This window comes from Mauremys reevesii, linkage group 5 (genome assembly GCF_016161935.1).
Source record: "Mauremys reevesii isolate NIE-2019 linkage group 5, ASM1616193v1, whole genome shotgun sequence".
NCBI classification, from domain to species: domain Eukaryota; kingdom Metazoa; phylum Chordata; order Testudines; family Geoemydidae; genus Mauremys; species Mauremys reevesii.
The window spans coordinates 66918116-66938092 of record NC_052627.1 but is presented as its reverse complement, the minus strand read 5'-3'; the positions used below and the strand labels follow the sequence as shown (position 1 = coordinate 66938092).

Genomic DNA, 19977 nt, shown 5'->3' with positions numbered 1-19977 from the left:
TTAGCATTTAAAAAGAATTGAAAACATGCAACTTCCCACCACCACCCTGCCCAAGAAACTGGAACTTAGATCTGGCAGGCAATACACGTTTAATTCTGTGCAGGCAGCCACACCGGTTTTTACCTTGTAGCAGCAGAAACGACTACTGAACATTTATGATTATTCATAACACATGTTCAGTATAGTTGATGAGATTCCCTTCTTTTTTCTTTTCCATTGATTTTCTAAATACCACTTTATCTTCTGAACTTGGGTGTAAGTGAATAGTAATTGTATTATACCATGGCACCCTGCCAACTACTACATATTCAGTGTTGATGTGGTAGTTCCATTCTAAGGGTCCACTTCTGCAAGGAACTGTGTGCCTTCGGCTCCCACTAGACTCTTTGAGAGTTGAGGATATTCACACTAACAAAACCAATAAGTATATAACACCTGAGGAGCTGGCACTAGAACGCTGGTCAGTCTGCTCCTTACATACAAGGCTGTCATCTGAACTATAGAAAAACTCCATTGTCCAGCTGCAGTAGACCCCTTAAACTCCATGGACCAGCTACTCGAGGACATCACCACCCATATACACAAAGGCACTACACTAACACCGCCTTCTAAGGAGGTGCTCATCACCTCGCAAGATTGGGCCCCAAAGCACTATTTGCAGTTCCTTAAAACTTTGTCAGAGAATTACCTTTGAGATTGAAATTTCTTACAAGGGAGTCTCCACTCCAAAATGGACTCCAAAATCTGTCTCAGAAAAAAAGTTTTATAAAAAATCTATTTGGCCATTTAAGTTATTTGGGCCATGAAAAAGGTGTCATTTTTTCCGACATACCAGACACACACAGAGAGATGCTATTTAGTGTATCGCAGTAAGTACAACATAGAATTGTGTGAGTCCCTGAAGGCAAAAATATTTGATTGTTAAATACTCAATCCCATAAAATGTTGGTGTATCATTAACCTCAGGATTCAGTGTTCCCACTGTTTGCAAGTGCACATATCAAGTTACTCAAAAGATCACAACAGAGAGAAATGAGAGATTAGTTCCAGAGGCCTTTCTAGAAACAGAAAATTTACAAGCCTCTAAACATTTTAGGCCTTCTGTATAGGATACAAACATCACATTGCCCTGCATCTTGTCATCTCTTCAGCAATTTATTAACATTTTAAGGTAATGGTATAAAAAACTTGGACCCCAATCCAGCAATGTGATACATGCAAATGTGGCCCTGATGTGGCACCTCAGTGAAGACACAAAACTGTCTCTTTAAATACATAGATACCTATTTCGCATGTGCATTAGTAATACCATGTGAAAACAGGGATCAAATTTTGATTCACATATGCACATGCCTGAGGCCAGGTGGGTGAGGTAAAATATTTCATTGGACTAACTTCTGTTGGAAGAGAAGCTTTTGAGCTACACAGAGGTCTTCTTAGGTCTGGTAAAAGTACTCAAAGTGTCACAGCTAACTACAAGATCAAACAAATGACTACTTATGCTAAACTAACACACATTCTAAGGGATGATTCAAGGTGAAGTCGGACCGACACAGCTACCACAGCTCTGCATACATAAAGTGAATCAATACCTTGGCTCATGCATGTCCATAGAATGTATGTGCAACTCAAAGCGTCTCAGTTCAAAATTTGAATTTTCGGTATATAATCTTAACATACATGTTTAAATATACCAGCTACCATAGAATCATCCTTTACAATAGTAATGCACAGTCAGCAATAAAAATAATTCCCTCATTCTCCAATTCCTTTATTTTATAGGAGGAAAACAGATGAAAATCAGGCTCTATATATACAAGCTGCTAGTTCTACAAATTATAGAATATTTGAGTTTATAGTATCTTTCATACTCAGAGTAATATGAAAAACTAAAATTCAAGCACCACTATTTTCTAGGTGAGAGATCAAATTTTCAAAACATCCAAGACTGAAACTTGACTTGCTTCCCAGCAGCAAGTAGTAGATACAATGGACACTGCTTTAAAATGTTGCCCCTGCACTGCAGGATCTGAGGATTCTACTAAAAAAACCCAAAGGAAATCTGTTACAATACATGTCTCTTGCTGCGATGGAGCTGCAAAACATACAACTGTCTCCAGTGTGCAGAACTGATGTGGATGAAACCTCTCAGAAGAAGCATTCAGTAGTTCAACCAGTGAAGCCTAAGATCATGTTCCAGCAGTTTCAAACAAAACAATTAAGTACAAGATTTTACTTTTCTTCTTTCACTCTTGGGGACCTTTTTATGGGAACAGATGACTGTTCATTGAAAATAGACTATTTTGTATCAACTATCAGGTGATTAAGAGATGTTTAAAAGACCTTTTCTTATAACACACACAAATAAAATTTTATTAGAAAAAATTATGCAAAGTGGCAAAAGGCACACTGCCCACAAACGCAAGTTACAAAAAAAAAAAAAGAGAGAGAGAGAGAGAGACCCTGAATGTAGTTTCCATGGAATCAGTGAAAGATACTGACATTGGAAATAAAACACAATTCCAAAAAAATAAAGTCATCTGACCGAATGATATTGTAGACCTAACAAATGCCAAAGAATATCAAAAGGAGATGACCATACCACTCTAGGAAGTCCTGAGTGAGGACATTTCATCAATACTGTTAGCAAGCTTGAACTGTTTGAGATTGCACTGGTTCTTCATTCCCATGAATCACACAGGAGTTTGTTATCTGTGAGAACAGCTTTCTCCCTAAGAGAAGAGGAATATACAGGAAGCACATGCTCCAGACTCTTTCTGAGGATGTTGCCAGAAACTGGTGCAACTCTGAACATGAGAACCCAAAACCTAGACAGAGTGAACATGTCATAAGGACAAAAAGGGGACATACAATGGATATAAAATTCTGACAATATACGGTAGTTGCCAAATCTTTATTTCATTGGGAAAAGATTACCCATCTTACTGAAGCTGTTTAACTCCCACCTTGTTCTTCACTCACTCAGAAGCAGTAGATTCAACACTTATTTGGAGTTGCAGATGCTCAACACTGCTGAAAGTGAATAAGGAATTACTAGAGCATATGCAATGGTAGGTTCCAAATCAATAGGAAGCTGCAGATACTTAGCATCTAAAATTCATGCCAGGAAATATATTGCTGGATATTTGTTTGTGAAAATTGTGATTAAGAATAAATATGTCAGCTTGCACAGACTTCTACACAACTGATTTCTATTTAAGTGAGCAAGAAAAAGGTCAGCTAGCTGCAATGTGATAGGTAATCATTAAAATGCAATATACCTTTTTACCAGTTAAATAAAAAACAAGAACTACTGTCAATATAACATCCACTATATGTCCCCTTTTGTCCCTACTATATATTCCCTTTTATTTAGGTTTTTTTTGCTTGAGATCGGAGATACAGGTGCTCAGCATCTCGGAAGAACATATCTATGTTTATAATTAAACTTTGGCCCCGCACCTCCATCCTACCCAGACACTGAATTTGAACATTTTTAGAAACTCAGATTCCCAACAGATGGATTTCAATTTCCAAATGTCAGTGTTGTTTCTTGCATAAATATAATTGATTTTTCTTTGGCTCGCAGATCAGCTGTGATGCATTAGTTTAAAAAAAGATTGTAAAGAAACTGAAAGGTTCTAAATTATAAAAACAGAAATATTTTTACCAAAAATTGAATAGGTTCAAAAGCGTATATGTCTCAGCAGGCTACTCTATATGGAGAGCTAGAATTAGAATTCTCATCCATGTGGTTTGCCATTAAAAAAAGTCTTATCCTGCTTAACTGATCTAGATACACTAGTCAAAACTCATGAGCTGTGAATATCAATTTTTTTCTAGATTGGTTGATCAATTGGCACTACTGATTGATCATATAGTATTCTTTATGGGTAGGCAGTTTTACTTTGCACAAGTATACTAAGCATAAGTTTCTGAAATAAAGCCACATATAGCACAGATGTGGATTTTAGCAAGAAGGAACTCTATTGAGTCCTTCATTCCATTTACTTATTATGGCAGAAACAGATGGAATTTAATTTCCTATAACTACTATGAGCCATGAATAACTTTTCAAATCAGTACTGAATGGTAAAAGAGATACAAACAATACACCAAAATATAGAAATAGGATTCAACATGTAGAAAAACTGCAACTGCCATATGATTTATTGAGTTCATCATCCCCTTCCCTCACATAATAGACAATCAGCTAGTAAAAATAACTTAAAAACTAAGCTACTTTACATATTCTGGCATAAAACAAAGTTTAGATCAAATGGCCTGACCCAAAACCCACTGAAATCAACAGGGGCCTACCAATTGACCTCTGTACATTTTGGATCAGCCCGAGTGACCTGGTTTCCTGGTGTCAGACTTCTCTATGTTGGTTTTTCAGGTAAACTCGGTCCTCTCCTTATGCCCATGGCTCCCTACTGGAGCCTCTCTCTCCTCTAAGTCCTTTTCCTACTGCCAGGACCCCTTCCATAATGCCAATTATGGCATTTCTGAATATGCTTCCAGTTGCTCAAATTCCTGGTATACATAGCATGTTTGTGACTATTTCTGCTTAAGCTACCACCATTTCTAAGGCTATCCCTCCACACTATGAGCTTGTATGTATACATGAGTTGGGAATCACTCCCCTAGCTTCTAGTGTAGATGCTTAAGTTACATGTACACCTACTTTAAGGTTGGGCTGGAATTTATCTAGTGTGGCCTAGTGGATAGAGTATGACTCAAGAAACCTGGATTCTATTCCTAGTTCTAACATTGGCCTTCTGGGTGATCTTGGGCAAGTCATTTCACCTCTGTGCCTCAGTTTCCACATTGAGAGATGGGAACAAAGATACTTGCCTCCTTTGTAAAGCACTTTGAGATCTGTTGATGGAAAATGCTATATAATAGCTAGGTATTATTATAAGGCCATTTTACACTACCAGAGTGCTATAAAGTATCAGAGGGGTAGCCGTGTTAGTCTGTATCCACAAAAACAATGAGATGCAAGAAGAAGTGGGTTTTTTACCCACAAAAGCTTATGCCCAAATAAATCTGTTAGTCTTTAAGGTGCCACCAGAGTGCTATAAAGCAACTTTAGTGAGAGACTCAGTCCTAGTAGGGTTTAGGTTGAGTACAACTCAGGAGCCATGCCAGCTCAGGAGAACTGATCATGCGAGAATGGAATATGGCATTGCAACTTCCTACTCTGCAGTAATTCCTTACTCATTTTATAGTAGCACAAGATTTAGAGCAGCTTCTTCAACCTATGGAGACCTTTGCTCTACAGTAATTGTTTTCTTGGGGTATTGCATGATGGGATAAAAATGAAGCATTAAAGGCATTTATCATATACTGTGAAGTTCTAGACAGAATAGTTCTGGACAGTTTTCTAACATGAGGGGCAGAGCACAAATGACCACTCTGCTACGGTCATATTTTTATGCTGAATATCCCCTGTCACTAAACTGTGGAAGGCTACCAGAGCAGAAATGCATTATGTTTAATATTTCTTAATTCTTTTTCCTCCTCTCTGTGAATGCTTACTTCTGGATGACTTCATGGATTCTACACTATAACATCAAATACAAATAATGAAACTTGGTATTTGTGATGTTACCTCATGAACTATAGTTTGTAAAAAAATGTTTCATGGAAAGGAAAAAAGAATGCTTAAAAAGGATTAGTTAAACTTCTTTTGGTTCTGAATGCCCCCATAACCTGCCTAACTTATGCACACAAATATCAGTAATTCTGTTTTGCTTTTCACCTCACCTGTAAGTTTTAGCTGCTTTAGATGTGTTTAATATTTTCACTTAAATTAAATTTAAAAGTTCAAAGCCTTTAATTTCTTTGTTCTGGATTCTTCTCCCATTGGAGTTTTGTCACCCACTTCAATGGGAGATGGATGAGGTTCTAAGTCAACCTTTTCTGAAATGTAACCCCAGCTCAATATTTTTTAAAAAAATATATCCAATTATTTTTCAGCCTTTGCTGTTAACATTTTAGTCTAGAGTATAAATCAAAGGGTTTCTTTTTGTTGTTTATACATCACATCATTTCCTGGAAAAATCTGTACAAATAATTTCAAAGAAGGGTTTATAAGAATATTGATGGCACACAGAAGATATGTACACACATTTTCTTTACCTTCATGTCTAAGGTGGTCTTCACTATACCAAAATTTTTCCTATTGTATGCTAAGTGACTCATTCCAGACTTTGGCACCATTCATTATTTTCCTGCTGTTTGAGAGAAGTGAGTCTAGCGGGGCCAGTACAGACTGGCTCCATCTGTGCTTCCTCACTGACTCCTGAGCTGTCAGAATGTCAAGGACAGCCAACACACCCGATGTTCCAGTATCACTTACTCTTTGGGCCATTGTTTCCCCACACGACATTATTGTTTTAGGTTGTCATTTAAAGTTGGCATTACATTTATGGTTAAGTCAATGGCTTTAAATCACTATGTCTTCATGGGGCCCAGGTAGTGATATACTGTCACTTAAAGTGTACTCCAAGTTGTGGTTAGTTGACACTGCTGTAAACTGCACTTAAAGGATAGTTTTAAAAGCCACAAAAAGTTATAAACACATTCTTTCAATACGGTAACCACAATATCTTGGACTAAAAGTCTGAGAGCAAAGGAAGAAAATCAATACCTGGTTAACAATGAAATACGGACGTAACAGGGAATGTCCTTGAGTTATGATGTTGGAATGTGCTCTCTAGCCTGTCAGGATTCTTCCTCAGGAATCATCATTTCACCATGAAATGGTCACAGCTACTTCTTTCTCCACCATTTCATCAGCTAATTCCAGGCTTTTTCGCTGTCAACTCACTGTTCTACCTTGGCCCTTAAGTAAAGCTTAGAGTGCCATATCCATCACAACTGAGTAATTCTTTTTTTAAATGATGCTTAATATGTAGGGTTCAAAGGAGTCAGCATCTGAAGCTACCATATGGTGCAAAGACATGTTTTGGGAATCTGCATGGGGATGTCTGTAAGCAGCAGCCAATCACGCCAGAGAAATTTGCATAGTTACTGTATAGTTTAGCTAATTACAGCTCTCTTACATTAATAATAAATCTGCAAGTCAGATCTACTCAGCCAGTGCAGGAAATTGTATAACAGAAAGAATTGTACAGAAGAGTCAATAATTATACAGTATCCCTTTGATCCGACTGGCTCAGACAATTTGACTTCAATACAACTAGATATTCTTAGAGTGAATCAAGTACAGGTAACAATTTATAATGCTTCTGGACAAAATAAAATGCAGATATTCCTGAAGTATAAAAATAAAGAACTTTAAAAAGGAGATAAAATATTTTCAGTCTAAAATAAATTAAAATATTGAACATTTTAAAATTTGCGGATTTGCAGAATTGCAGTTTTGTAAAGTATTTTTTCAACCTCTTTATACCAGGTTTTCAGGATGCTTGGCTTACAAGACCATAGTGTGGACCAACCACATGAGTTTCTTGCCCAAGAGCTTTCAGCTACTTCGAGCACCAAAGGACAAATGCAAAGTACCTCACTTAGAAAGGAATAATCACTTGCACGCAGACAAAATGGGACATGATTGCCTGGGAAGGAGTACTGTAGAAAGGGATCTGGGGGTCATAGGGCATCACAAGCTAAATAAGAGTCAAAAGTGTAACGCTGTTGCAAAAATAGTGAACATCATTCTGGAATGTATTAGCAGGCATGTTGTAAGCAAGACACGAGAAGTAATTCTTCCACTCTACTCCTCACTGACTAGGCCTCAACTGGAGTATTGTGTCCAGTTCTGGGTGCCACATTTTAGGAAAGATGTGGACAAATTGAAGTAAGTCCAGAGAAGAGCAACAAAAATGATCAAAGATCTAGAAAACATGACCTATGTGGAAAGACTGAAAAAACTGGGTTTGTTAGTCTGGAGAAGAGATGAATAAGGAGAGACAATCACCGTTTTCAAGTACATAAAAGGCTGTTATAAGAAGGATGGAGAAAAATTGTTTTCCTGAACCTCTGAGGATAGGACAAGAAGCAATGGGCTTAAATTGCAGCAAGCGTGGTTTAGGTGGACATTAGGAAAAGCTTTCTAACTGTCAGGGTGGTTAAGCACTGGAATAAATTGCCTAGGGAAGTTGTAGAATCTCCATCATTGGAGATTTTCAAGAGCAGGTTAGACAAACATCTGTCAGGGATGGTCTAGATAATACTTAGTCCTGCCATGAGTACAGGGGCTGGACTAGATGACCTCTTGAGATCCCTTCCAGTCCTATGATTCTATGGTACAAAGACATGAGTTGAACTACTAATGCAATGCCAAAGAGCTAGATTACTGACACAAGAGACTCCTTCACTCATGGAGTCTTTTGTGGCACTTTATCTATAAGTGGCAAGATAAAATATCCAGCAATATTGTGGTTTCACAATAAAGCAATTCTGATGAAGTTTCATTTGACTGGACTGCTCATGTCCACAAATGGATAAGAATATATCAAAGCAACTAATTTATTGTAAACTGCCTGTCAGAAAATTGATATGTGAGCTGATCAAATTAAATGTTATAAAGATGCTCTCAAAAAGCCTTATAGTTATGTACTATTGACACATAGATATTAAGTAATAGCTGCCAACTGAACTAATTGGCAACTAATATGATGTGATGGAGTGAAGTTGTTTGAAAATAACCATCTATGTGATCACCAAGCAAAACTCCAACTAGACCTGCAGCAGTTATCAACCCCAGTTTATCAGCCTCACACTATTTTGTGCACTTGACAGCCCATTTTGAAGAACAGAGTGACAGAGTAACTCAGTTTGGTATTTTTTAAAAAAGGGTACCGACAAGTTGAGCAGAACATCTTTGCTTGAACTGCATTTTGCAACCTTAATTATAGCTAAATTTATGGTTGGGAATATTGAGGACCCTATGCTCCCCTCCAATTTGATGCATGGAGCAGAAGAAACAGGGTAAACAAGAGGAGAAATACCATTGAACCTGGAGAAGTGGGGAGCAGAGGTAATTGAGAACCTGTGAAGACCCTGCGTTCTCACACGGAACATTCCAGGCTCCACAGATCTGGAGAGGGAAAGCCATTGTGCCTATGAAGCAGCAGATGTATATGGAATATGCCCATCTGAAACAGGGGCTGTTTCTGCTTTAAAAATCCAATGAGTGTTAATGCTGACAACAGCTTAACTTCCACTCCATGCTAACCACTCACACATTTGATGTACATGTTCCTTCGCCATTACCGTATTTGTGCAAATGCACAAATCTATGTACTATTACTTACACATGCAAACGATTATTCACGTTAAAAACTCCATTCGCATGGAGTTACCTTGTGCTCTCCAATTCTGTTGTATCCGCTCATCTTTCATTATGTACTTAGGCCATAAGCTCTTTGTGGCAGGGACCATCTTTGTGTTAGCCATTCTGCATACACAGCAAAAAGGAATTGCCATGCTCCAGGTTTGACTGCCACAGGTCCACTAGATTTGGGGCAGATTGTGCCTAGAGGAGTTCTTTAAACCCTTCCTTACTGGGATGGGAATCTGTCCTACCACAACATAAGTAAGGAATTGAGCAGCAAAATAACTGGTCATGAATTTAATGAATATATGCTTGTCCAATAACACAAATGATCTAGATGAGGCACTAGAACTAAATTAACACAATATTGCCAATTTCCAAGTATAAAGAGGAGTGCAGGAATTCATGCAGGAAATACTTAATAATCAAAGGAAACTTGCTGAAGCAGAGACACACAGATGGCCATAATTCAGGTCCCAAACATCACAGAATAAGTCACTACTTGGGTTGGGATGAGATTTCTGTGTATGCTGATCTGCCCTGTAAAGGACAAAGAGCAATTGTGCCTACTAGGAAGAAAAAGGACATGTTAGAAAGACTATGTGCAGCAGATTTGGAATGGAGATGTGCCAAGAGAGGGCTCAAAATTGGTTTCTCTTGCCAGTAATGAGCAAGCAGATTGATATCTTTGTAGCAGAGTGTTCAGTCTATATGAAGTTAAAACACAGTTCCCAGGTTAAAAGATTTTGGTAACTGAGAAAGTAGTAAATATAATATTTGATGCTATTGGATTACTACTATACATATTTTTTGCATTAGATCTAAATTGCCAAACAAGATACAAAACTATTCTCACTTTCACCTGATTTGAACAGGAAACTACCACGTGTTCAAACTAGAAAGAGGGTTTTGCAAAGGAGGCCCTTGACTGGATTCAGGTGATCTGGGTTCTCTTCCCAGTTCTGCCACAAACTGCTTATGTGATACTGGGCAAGTCATTCAGTCTCTGTGCTTCAGTTTTCCCTCTCTGAAGTGTATAAATAGTAATATTTCCTTTCTCCTGCCCTTTGTCTTGTGTATTTCTCCTCTTTGGGTCAGGAATTATCAGTTGCTATGTGTGAGTATAGCACCTAGCACTGTGGATCACCCATCTCAGTTGGGGCCCTGAGGTGACATAATACAAATAAATAAGATGGTTATTTTTGACACTTTACATGGGTGACATAGAAGGCAATTAAGACAGCAAAAGAGTGGCCTAGTAATGAAATGTTAGGACTTCTAACACTGGCACATGCTGAAGGGAAAACTATTGTTTATGATTCTTACTATGACATATTTAAATGGTGTTCTTAATTCTGGTGCAACATGTTTTGACCTTACATTGTGGAAGGACTACTTGTGGTTTGAGCAGGGCACTACAGCTAATAGAAGGTAAGAGCGGCTCTGGCTTGTGAAGATTATATTGAGAGATCATGCCTCTGAACAGATCCCCTGAAATCGAAGGGAAGCAGGTTTGCCTGGCCATAAATCATGAATACTATGGTTTATTAAGGTATAATTGCTGCTGCTTTAGAGTGAGAGCTATTGCCCTTTGATGTCATTTTATGTTATTGTACTCTGTTAAACTCTGATCAGCGAAATAAGGTCTGAGGCAGGCAGATCAGAACTGGTGTGTTTACTTAGAAACAGAAGTAGGGTCAATACAAAGTGTACTAGCAAGCACTTTCTATGCCATCAGCACATTTTCAGATTTATTCCTCAACAGTGGACGATATTACATTGTCACAAGTTATCTACACAGGATGTGTCAAAAGTACCTATATCAAGTAAACACTGGCATGACTTTTTTTAAACAACCGCTTCTCTTCCTTTGCTTCAGACAGAGGAGGAAACTGAAAGTGCCATATAGACCTTTAGAAAGAGGATGCTGTGAATTAAGAGCTTTAATTACTATACTATTCCCTTTATTAAAGGAGACAAAAGCCATCTGTAGCTTCCTTGTCATTTCTGTCTAGAAATGATTCAGGAGACATGGAAAGTTCTACAAATAGCAGCTCAAAATTATAGCAATGGCTGCAGAAGTGAGTAGTTCACTGCTCTGTCCATTGCAGCCAAGGGATTTTTACCATATCAGTTTTAGTTTAGGCTCATAATTCAAGGAGGTCTAGGTGCTGCCGATTAAGATTTCCCAGTAGAATCCTTTAATTTAATATCCCTGGCTCTCTGTGAACACAACTAGTAATGAAATCTGGAGTCAGTCACATAATCCACATTCGATTATTGAGAGAGTCTTGCAACACTCTTGTTCATTGCCAGATATCCAAGCAATGGGAGCAGTTAGAATTGTATTCAGATATCTAAATACATAGATCCACAAAAGGACTGGGGCATCTAACTGCCCCTTCAGGTACCTAAATCCAACATGAAGGTGCTACTGATACCAAAAACTACCATTCAGCTACCACCTCACCCCACAGACACCTAAATTTCTGCTGGTGGGCATGTGCTAAGCCACATAAGTGCTGATGTTGCCCCAGGGCTAAAAAGATGCTTGGAGCCCTTGCTGAAGCCAGAGCCCTAATGTGACCCCAAAGCAGGATTCTCAAACTAGATGTTATCCCACATCTCTTACTTATGACGCCCAATCCCATAGGCATCCTCATGTCACGCCTACAAGATCAGACCCTGCATAAAAGGCAACCAGGTCAAGAATTCTGGGGACTAACTAGTAGGTTCTGACCTGATGGGAGACCCAAGTTCAAGTCACTGCTCCATCTGATTTGGAGCATAGACTTGAATCCTTATCTCCTACATCTGATGTGAATGCCCTAACCACTGAGGTATTGGCTATCATCAGTAGTGGGTGGGAGTGGTTCTCTCTGGTTTTTCACAAGAGAAGTCTAGGTTTCATCTGCTAGGGCACAAGCTGATCTGGCCTAGTCACCCAACTCCAGGAGAGGGTTCAGGGCCAAGAATTCGAACTCTTCCATATGAAGAGCCCGTGCACCTAAGGGCTGAGGATTCCATGAAGTGATAGGGTGCCTAGGGGTTAGGCACTGCAACATTTAAGTATCTTTGTGGATATAGTCTTTAGTGCCTCATTCAAAACCCACTGAAGTCAACAGGAGTTGTTCCACAGACTCCAGTGAGATTATGGCAATGAACAATAGGCAGGCTCTAAATTGGTCTTTTCAGTTTTTCATAGCGTCATCATCCCAATGTTCTCCAAGATTTTTCTATCTCATACTCCCATAAAATTAAAGGTGCCTGTCACAGACATCTCAGTACTCCCTCCATGGACACCCCTTTCAAGTTACAGACTCAATACGTGCATTTCTCTCAGAGTGGTATCCCACAGCTCACCCCATTTTTAGACTGGGTTATAACATCCCTGTTTATCAGCTTTTTCAAAAACAAAATATTTATTCATAGGAACAGAGTAAACAGAGAAAAAAGGTTTAAAATAACCAAAAAGCTTCACATACATTAGCATTACCCAACAGCTTAAGTAGATCTAGTTTACCCAGACACGGTATCTCCCCTGAGCTTCAGGGAGTGTGCATTTTTAAAACAAGGCAGACCCCTTTGTTCTTTGTCCGCAAGCTGGGACTCTTGCCTCACATAAACCTACCTGGTGAGCATGCCAGGGTGTGGAGATAGGACAGTTCCCTTTGGTCTGTCATTGTCTTGTAAGTGCTGGTAGACTGCGGACTATCTGAAGTTATTATAGTCCTTTCCTGAGGATGTGTGAGGTGAGCCTCATGAAGGTTAAACTTTTAGCTAGCAGCATAATTACTATCAAACATACGTAAGTACACAATGTCATGGTGTCTGGAGCAATTCATGACCATGAGTTCCAAACTCAGGGCAGATGGTCAAAAAGTAGTGCAGACACCCCAAACTGGTGGTAGGTTCTATAATTAGATTTCAGCAACCCACTAACAAGTGTGAACTCCTGGATCACTATAACAGTCTTATCATGGAGTCACACACACACAGTCCTCTTGGGCACTCCAGTCTATCTTGCCACCCAGGAAAGCTGGACTTAGTGATAGTTGGTTGCAATACATCAAAGATCACAAAAGATTGTTGTTTCCAGTCCCAAGAGACCAGTCACTTTCCCCAGGTGAATTTGTACTTGAGCTCTCACAAAGACAATGCTTATAGACAATCCTATAGTAAATGGACTAAGGATTATTTAACTAGGAAAAAGTGAGCGTTATTACAAGATTAAAGCAGGCAACATATATACACAAATAAGTTACAGTCCATGGTTCCAAAAGGTGACAGAGTTGTAGTAATCTGTTAGCAGTGGCTGTCTTTTAGGGCTAACCCAGGTTGACTCTGGGGATCTCTGCTTCTGTTTTGTATTTCCAGTCTAAACCGCAAAAGGAGGAAAAAAAATTTTCCCCCGTTTTAGCCCCTTCTTCCAGCATTCAAGCGGATTGGCTGGGCTTTATTGCACATAGTGGCCCTCTCACACTCATAAAGGGGCTAAGTCTTTGTATTGTGACGTGCCACAATGGCCCGTTTCGTTTTGATAGTCCTTGATGAGTGCTGGACCATTCCTCCTGACTGGGGTCACAGGTTCAGAGCAAGCATTTTTCCAGCTATAAAGCAACATTTGTCTAAACACATTCTTCTAAGTCTAATACCCATCTTAAACAATACTAGCTACGTGAGCTAGTCTGGTTTCCAGCCATGAATTTGTCAGTGCTCTGCTGACATCTACAGCCTTGGCAAGAGCTGGCACCAGATCTACCTGCATCACACACACAATAATTAAAACAACACAGATCTCCCATGTTCTTTACAGGGTTTTGTAACACTGATAATATGAGAACACTCCTGCTATGTGAGGGGAACAACAGTATCCTGGACTAAAAAAACTCCAAGGCCAAAAGCTAAGATATCCATTAACTCAGGCTAGAGTTATTTGTGTCGACACAGATCACTTAAACAAAGTAATAACTTTCAAATGTTTCCTTTCCTTTCCAACCCGTGCTGTGCTTGGCTACTAGAAAACTCTTCCACCCTCAGAATGCTTCATCAATACGCCCACAGCAAGCAAAGCTACCTCAGTCTCAGATACCCATCACATTCAGATGCCTTTTCTTGCCTCTTGAGTAAGGCCCAGGCTTTCATCTTCCACTAAGAGTAGCTACTTTAAAAATCAATATCTGGGTTTAGGCAAGGTGTAAGATGGGAATGGGAATTAAGAAGGCCAGTATGTTGTGGACATGTGGTTCTGCAGGCAAAAGCCAAGCACAGTGCAAGGGCATATGGTAAAGAGGATAGAAATACACATAACTAGTATTAGTTAATATCTGAATGCTAATTATTAGACAAACTGTGCACTCTGGTTGTTAATACATCTCAGAGTATAAGTATTCACATATTATGTCTTTGGTGAGAAATAGCTTTGCAGTTATGCTAACCAGTCAAACTCATCTAATATGCATGTGGGAAATTGTGTAAATTCTGCAATTTTGGTTTGGTATAGGTGCAGCATCGCATGCTTCAAACTGGCTAAGACAATTCAATTTTGAAATAATGAAGGATAAGTTCTAAAAATGTAACTGAAATATGCTGGAAACTTTCTGGGCTTCAGCCAATGATGATGAGATGGGAAGTCTGTGCAACAGTGGTGGTCACTTTAAAAAAAAAAAAAGGAAGAAGAAGAAGAAGAAGAATAGGCGTCAGTGGCTCCCTGAAATGTCATTACTATTTGAAACTTAAGAGTACAATACAAAACTGCATTGATTCTGGCTTATGGCTGGTTGATCACATTGTCCTTGTTTCCAGAGTTGTGTCCTTGGCATCTTAATAAAGAAAACATCACTACATTTATGAGTAGGCCGCTGAAATTTTGACAAGACAAAAACCACTTTTTTTTTTTTTTTAACACTATCCACTGAAAACATCTATTGTTTGTGTGGTTTCATCTCTGGAATACATCAGCTATTTGGTTCAAACTTCACTGATCATATTTTCATTTTCACCCTGTTGTGTGAGCAAAACTATTCTGTAGAAAACAGTACAATGCTAGTCAATGTACAAATCAAGCTTTAGTAGAAAGTTTCCGGATTTGTTACTGCTGCAGAATCTGTATAAACAATTGTGCATGACTTTATACCCTCTGAGACATGACTTACAGGATGAAAGAGTCAGGGCCAGCTCCAGACACCAGCCTACCAAGCACGTGCTTGGGGCAGCGCTCGGGGTTTGGTTTTGTTTTTTTTTTTGGTTTGGCCGGGCAGTGCTGGTGGTGGGAGGGTGGGGCTTGAGCAGCGTGGCGCGGCACTGGGGGGGGTGGGGACTTGGGCAGCGCAGCGCTCGGCGGGGGCGGGCTTCAGCGGCATGGCGCTCAGCAGGGGCGGGGCCTTGGGCGACGCGGTGCAGTGCTCGGGGAGGGCGGGGACTTGAACGACGTGACACTCGGGGGGGTGGGGACTTGCACAACGCGACGCTCGGGGAGGGGTTCGGCAACGCGGCACTCGTGGGGGTGGCGCGGCGCTCACGAGGGTGGGGCAGTGCTCTTTTTTTTTGCTTGGAGCAGCAATAATGTTTGAGCAGGCCCTGGAAAGGGTTCTAAAGGCATATTCAACACATAGGTAGGCCAAGTCATTAAACCTATAAACTTTGAATCCAACCCTAGTGTTGATTTTCCAGAATTTCTGAAACCTATTCACTCTGCCACACCTGTGTTAACACTAATGCAAGTAAATGTGCTAACTTAGTATAGCCAACCCTGTCGTTTCTTCACAGATAGCCTGCAGCCACTTCTAAAAGAATAAAGAAAAGAGTTGACTGAGGTTTTAAAAAAATGGGTTACATGTATTCACTTGAGATCAGGATCTCCAAATAACATTCAAAGGCTGGTTGGCAAGGAAAGCACTGATGCCTCATCTGGCTTCAAACAAGTGGGTGGTGTCTTTCATAATTCTAAAAGTCTTGCCTCTGAAAGTGCTAATTCCACAAAATATCTCTTGAACAGTGAGGAGAGTCAATACAGCAAACCCAAAACCATAAACATACTTGCCAGATCCAGATCTACATTGATTTACACCAGTTGAGGATTTGGCCTACTATTCATACAACTGCAGATAGCAAGATGGAAAAATGGAAGAGAATAATTTACCTCAGATCTCTGTCTGCAAATTTTAAGCACAAAAATAAGACTTGAGGAATTGTGTTATAAGTGTATTATTAATAAATCATCATATTCAATTGGCTGCCTATAGTGAGACCAAATCTTTTTCAGCATTACTGCTTTTCTGGTTTCTCTCCGATTGAGTATTTTATCCCTCAGTACTTCCCTCCTCCTCTCCCAGATGCCCTGCAAAACTATGACCCTAATCCTACTCATTAAAGTCAAAGGGAGCTTTGCCACTGACTTCAATAAATGTAGACTCAATCCCTATGCCAACTTCCATAAACCTTCTCCCTCTTCCCTTCTTACCAGTTCTCTTCATTGCTTATTATTTCTCTGCTCTGACATCTATTAATCTCCACACTCTCTTGATCCTATCTGTTATAACCATCTTTCTTTGCCAGTTATGTTGTCCTAGTTCTAGGGCTGGAATTAGTAGGAGAGTGTGAACTCAATTCTATAAAGTGTTACTTTTCATACTGCCAAGCGTATGTCACTACATCACATAACAGGAGCTCAAAATGGCATACAATTTCTCCTCATGAATCTGGATCTGATTTTAACTTTACTTCTAAGTCTCACTTGAAAAATGACCAATGTATATAATTTTTCTAAATGTTCTCAAACCTGAGTGTTAAATCTTTGCCCTTTGCAATTTCTTTAACCCTGGCATTCCCAATTTAACAATTGTACATTATTATTTCTGCCAAAATGTTTCTATGTACAAACATTAGCAATTCTTCATTCCCTGTGCCAAAACTACCCTTCCTTGGATTTCTTCTTTTAGTCTTCACAAGTTTAATTAAAGCTGTCTCTACTGAATATGCCTATTAAGGCAGGCAAAGTAATGAAGCTATTTTAGAAAAACATACAGCTCCAGTTGTAGATTAATAGTCACCATTCAGAGTGAATGTGAAGAGTATTGCTTTGAAAAGCCTCTGTTGACAATGTTAAATATTGATTAAGCATGAAAAACCCCTAGACAACCATTAGCTGGTTATTGGATCAAGACCTGCTGTTCTCCCTCTTTTATATACTCTGCTATTTCTTAAAATCTTGTATTGGTTGTGTGAACGTACTCTGTTATCTTATCTCCAAAATGCACTACTTCCCAAATAGCAAGTGAAAGGGCAATCTTTATTCAGTTTACGGTGACCTTGACTTTATTAACAGTAATGCACCATGCAGTGTTCAAATTAATAGCTATTCTAACAGCTCTATTGTATGGTTTGATTTTGTTATCGAGTACTCTTGAATTTTCCTGCATACAGAAATGAAGTATACTGCTATTATCAAAAAATCGAGTCCCTTCCCTACTACATTTGTTCTGTAGATGCCAGTTTTTTTAATTATTGTAGTTTTAAGAAGTAAGATGGTCTCTTTGTTCTCCTGACTTCTCTTAGGCAAGAAAAATATGAGCAGCTACAGTACTAACCAAATAAGAACATTGCAACTCTATATTTGCAAGGGAGGTGCATATACACAATGCATAACATCCATTCTAGATAAACATACTATTGATTGTTCTGGAAGGTGGATGGTTATCCAGGAGTTACTACAAAATAGAATATTTCACTAATAGTGTCTTTACAGGTGAGCACTTACATCTGTGCCACAATCAGGCAGTTAATCTGGATGTGGGGCAATAGAGTTATCTGGGTATAGACCAGGATTAAAAAATGAACACCATGTGGGGGGGAGAAATCTTGCACACCTATGTGGCAAAGCTTTTTAGTCAAATCAGTGTAGTGTATATTACACCGCATCCTCTTCTGCTACCCTTTGGTCCCAAAAATGTGAAAATGCTAACTTGCTCTGTAATAGGTATTCACTGAGGCAATGGGATTAACTACAATTTAGGAATTGTAAATACTTCTGATTTACAGCATAAGGCAATGCATATAAAGTTATTATCCCCTTGAATAAATATTCATCATCTGGTACAGTAATTGAAGAAATTTCACTCCATTGGTTTGGTTTTGCTTGTTATTCAGTTGGAGCAGCCTATACAATATTGCAAATTCTCATGATTTAACTGAGTTTCTAATATTTCAGACATTTTAAGGATCTTCATTAATTTCTGCCTTCAGTCTTGCAAAGGTTTGCCCTTACCTGAAATGGCCACCATCTCCCATGGGACTGACTTCCCTCATCTCATTTGAACCGCTGCAGATCAAAGTGAGGCTGCTCCGTGGGGGCGGGGAGCGGGGTGCAGCATCTCCCAAGGTTTCTGGTGGGATTAAAATCAAGATGCTCTCAGTCAGGTGCCTAACATGCTTATGTGTTTTGCTGAATTGGGGCCTTAATATGTTATACATAGCACAAAAGATTATTCAATAGATTACACTATTCTGAACATAATTTATCCATCTGTTATTATATAGTACTTCATTTATTTATTTTACACCATTTTTGTTATGGACTTGTACATTCAATTTTGGATGATGCTTGGATATCTATGTGACACACTAGATACATCAGAAAGATCTATCTGATCTTTGCTACCTCAGCTTGGTTTATTCCTTGTACCCACTACTCTGTAAAATAATAACTGTTTAAATTGTTCTTGTATATTTCCTCTTAAAACTAAGTTATTGTCTACATTACTGGGATTCAGACTTGGGTAACTACATCGATGTTGTTAGACTGGGCCAAATTCTCAATAAACATGCACTGAATTAACACAATTTAGGGCTTACACCAGTGTTGCTTATTTTGGTATAAACCACACCTATATAAACCCCCACTTTGCACACTGATGTAGTGATACTGATATGAATTGGTATAGTGTAGACAGGGCATAAATCCTCTCAATCTAATGAGGATAGATTATGTGAATCATTCCACAAAGACTAAAATGTCCATGGGTAAGGCATTAAATTTCAACCTGCACTCGCGTAAATGCTGCAGTGAGATTTACAAATACAAGAATGTTACAAGCTTGCAACTCACCAAGCCTGGCAATGCCACTAGCCATTCTCTGTAAATGTTCTCGCAGCATTCTGTAGTGGGTATTTTCCATTTTTTAATCTTTTCTACTATTTTGAGTTCTATACAGTTTGCTAGGACACCGCCCATTGCAGCACAAGAATTCATCAGAGGAAATGTAAACAGTGTTTATGTAAGCAGGGACTGAATGAATGCTTCCCTGACAGCTAGCTGGGAGGAGGGAAGAGACCCTGGGTGTGTTTATGTAAATACAGTTTGCTCCTGCTTTGCTTAGATTGGCTAGATATTCAGCTGATGGAGCGGTGTTTTGCTCTTTGGGTTTGTGTATCCAAGCCCTGTGAAAGTAAGGGGGGGGACAGATCTGCACACCCTCAAACAGGGCCCTCTGTATGACGGGTTCAACCTGTTCCTCCCCACGGTTCAAAGAATAGAGTTAAATAGGCTTCACTGGGAGTCGCTTTTGTTATGTTAAATGGCTCACTGAGAACTGAAACCAGTTGTGGGGAGATTGTGTTCCTGCCCAGAGCTGAAATCACTTGTGGCAATACTGTGTTTCTGCCCAGCCTGC

General features: G+C 39.3%; 1 protein-coding gene across 6 annotated transcripts in view; it reads right to left on the bottom strand.

The window, feature by feature from the left end:
- TLL1 (tolloid like 1) overlaps positions 1–19977 on the bottom strand; it is a 388529-nt gene that overhangs the window by 350790 nt on the left and 17762 nt on the right. For all 6 annotated transcript variants that reach the window (XM_039540242.1, XM_039540243.1, XM_039540241.1 and 3 more), the window contains exon 2: positions 18573–18690. The gene's annotated coding sequence lies outside the window, so the exon portion shown is untranslated. The remainder of the gene's footprint in view (positions 1–18572; positions 18691–19977) is intronic.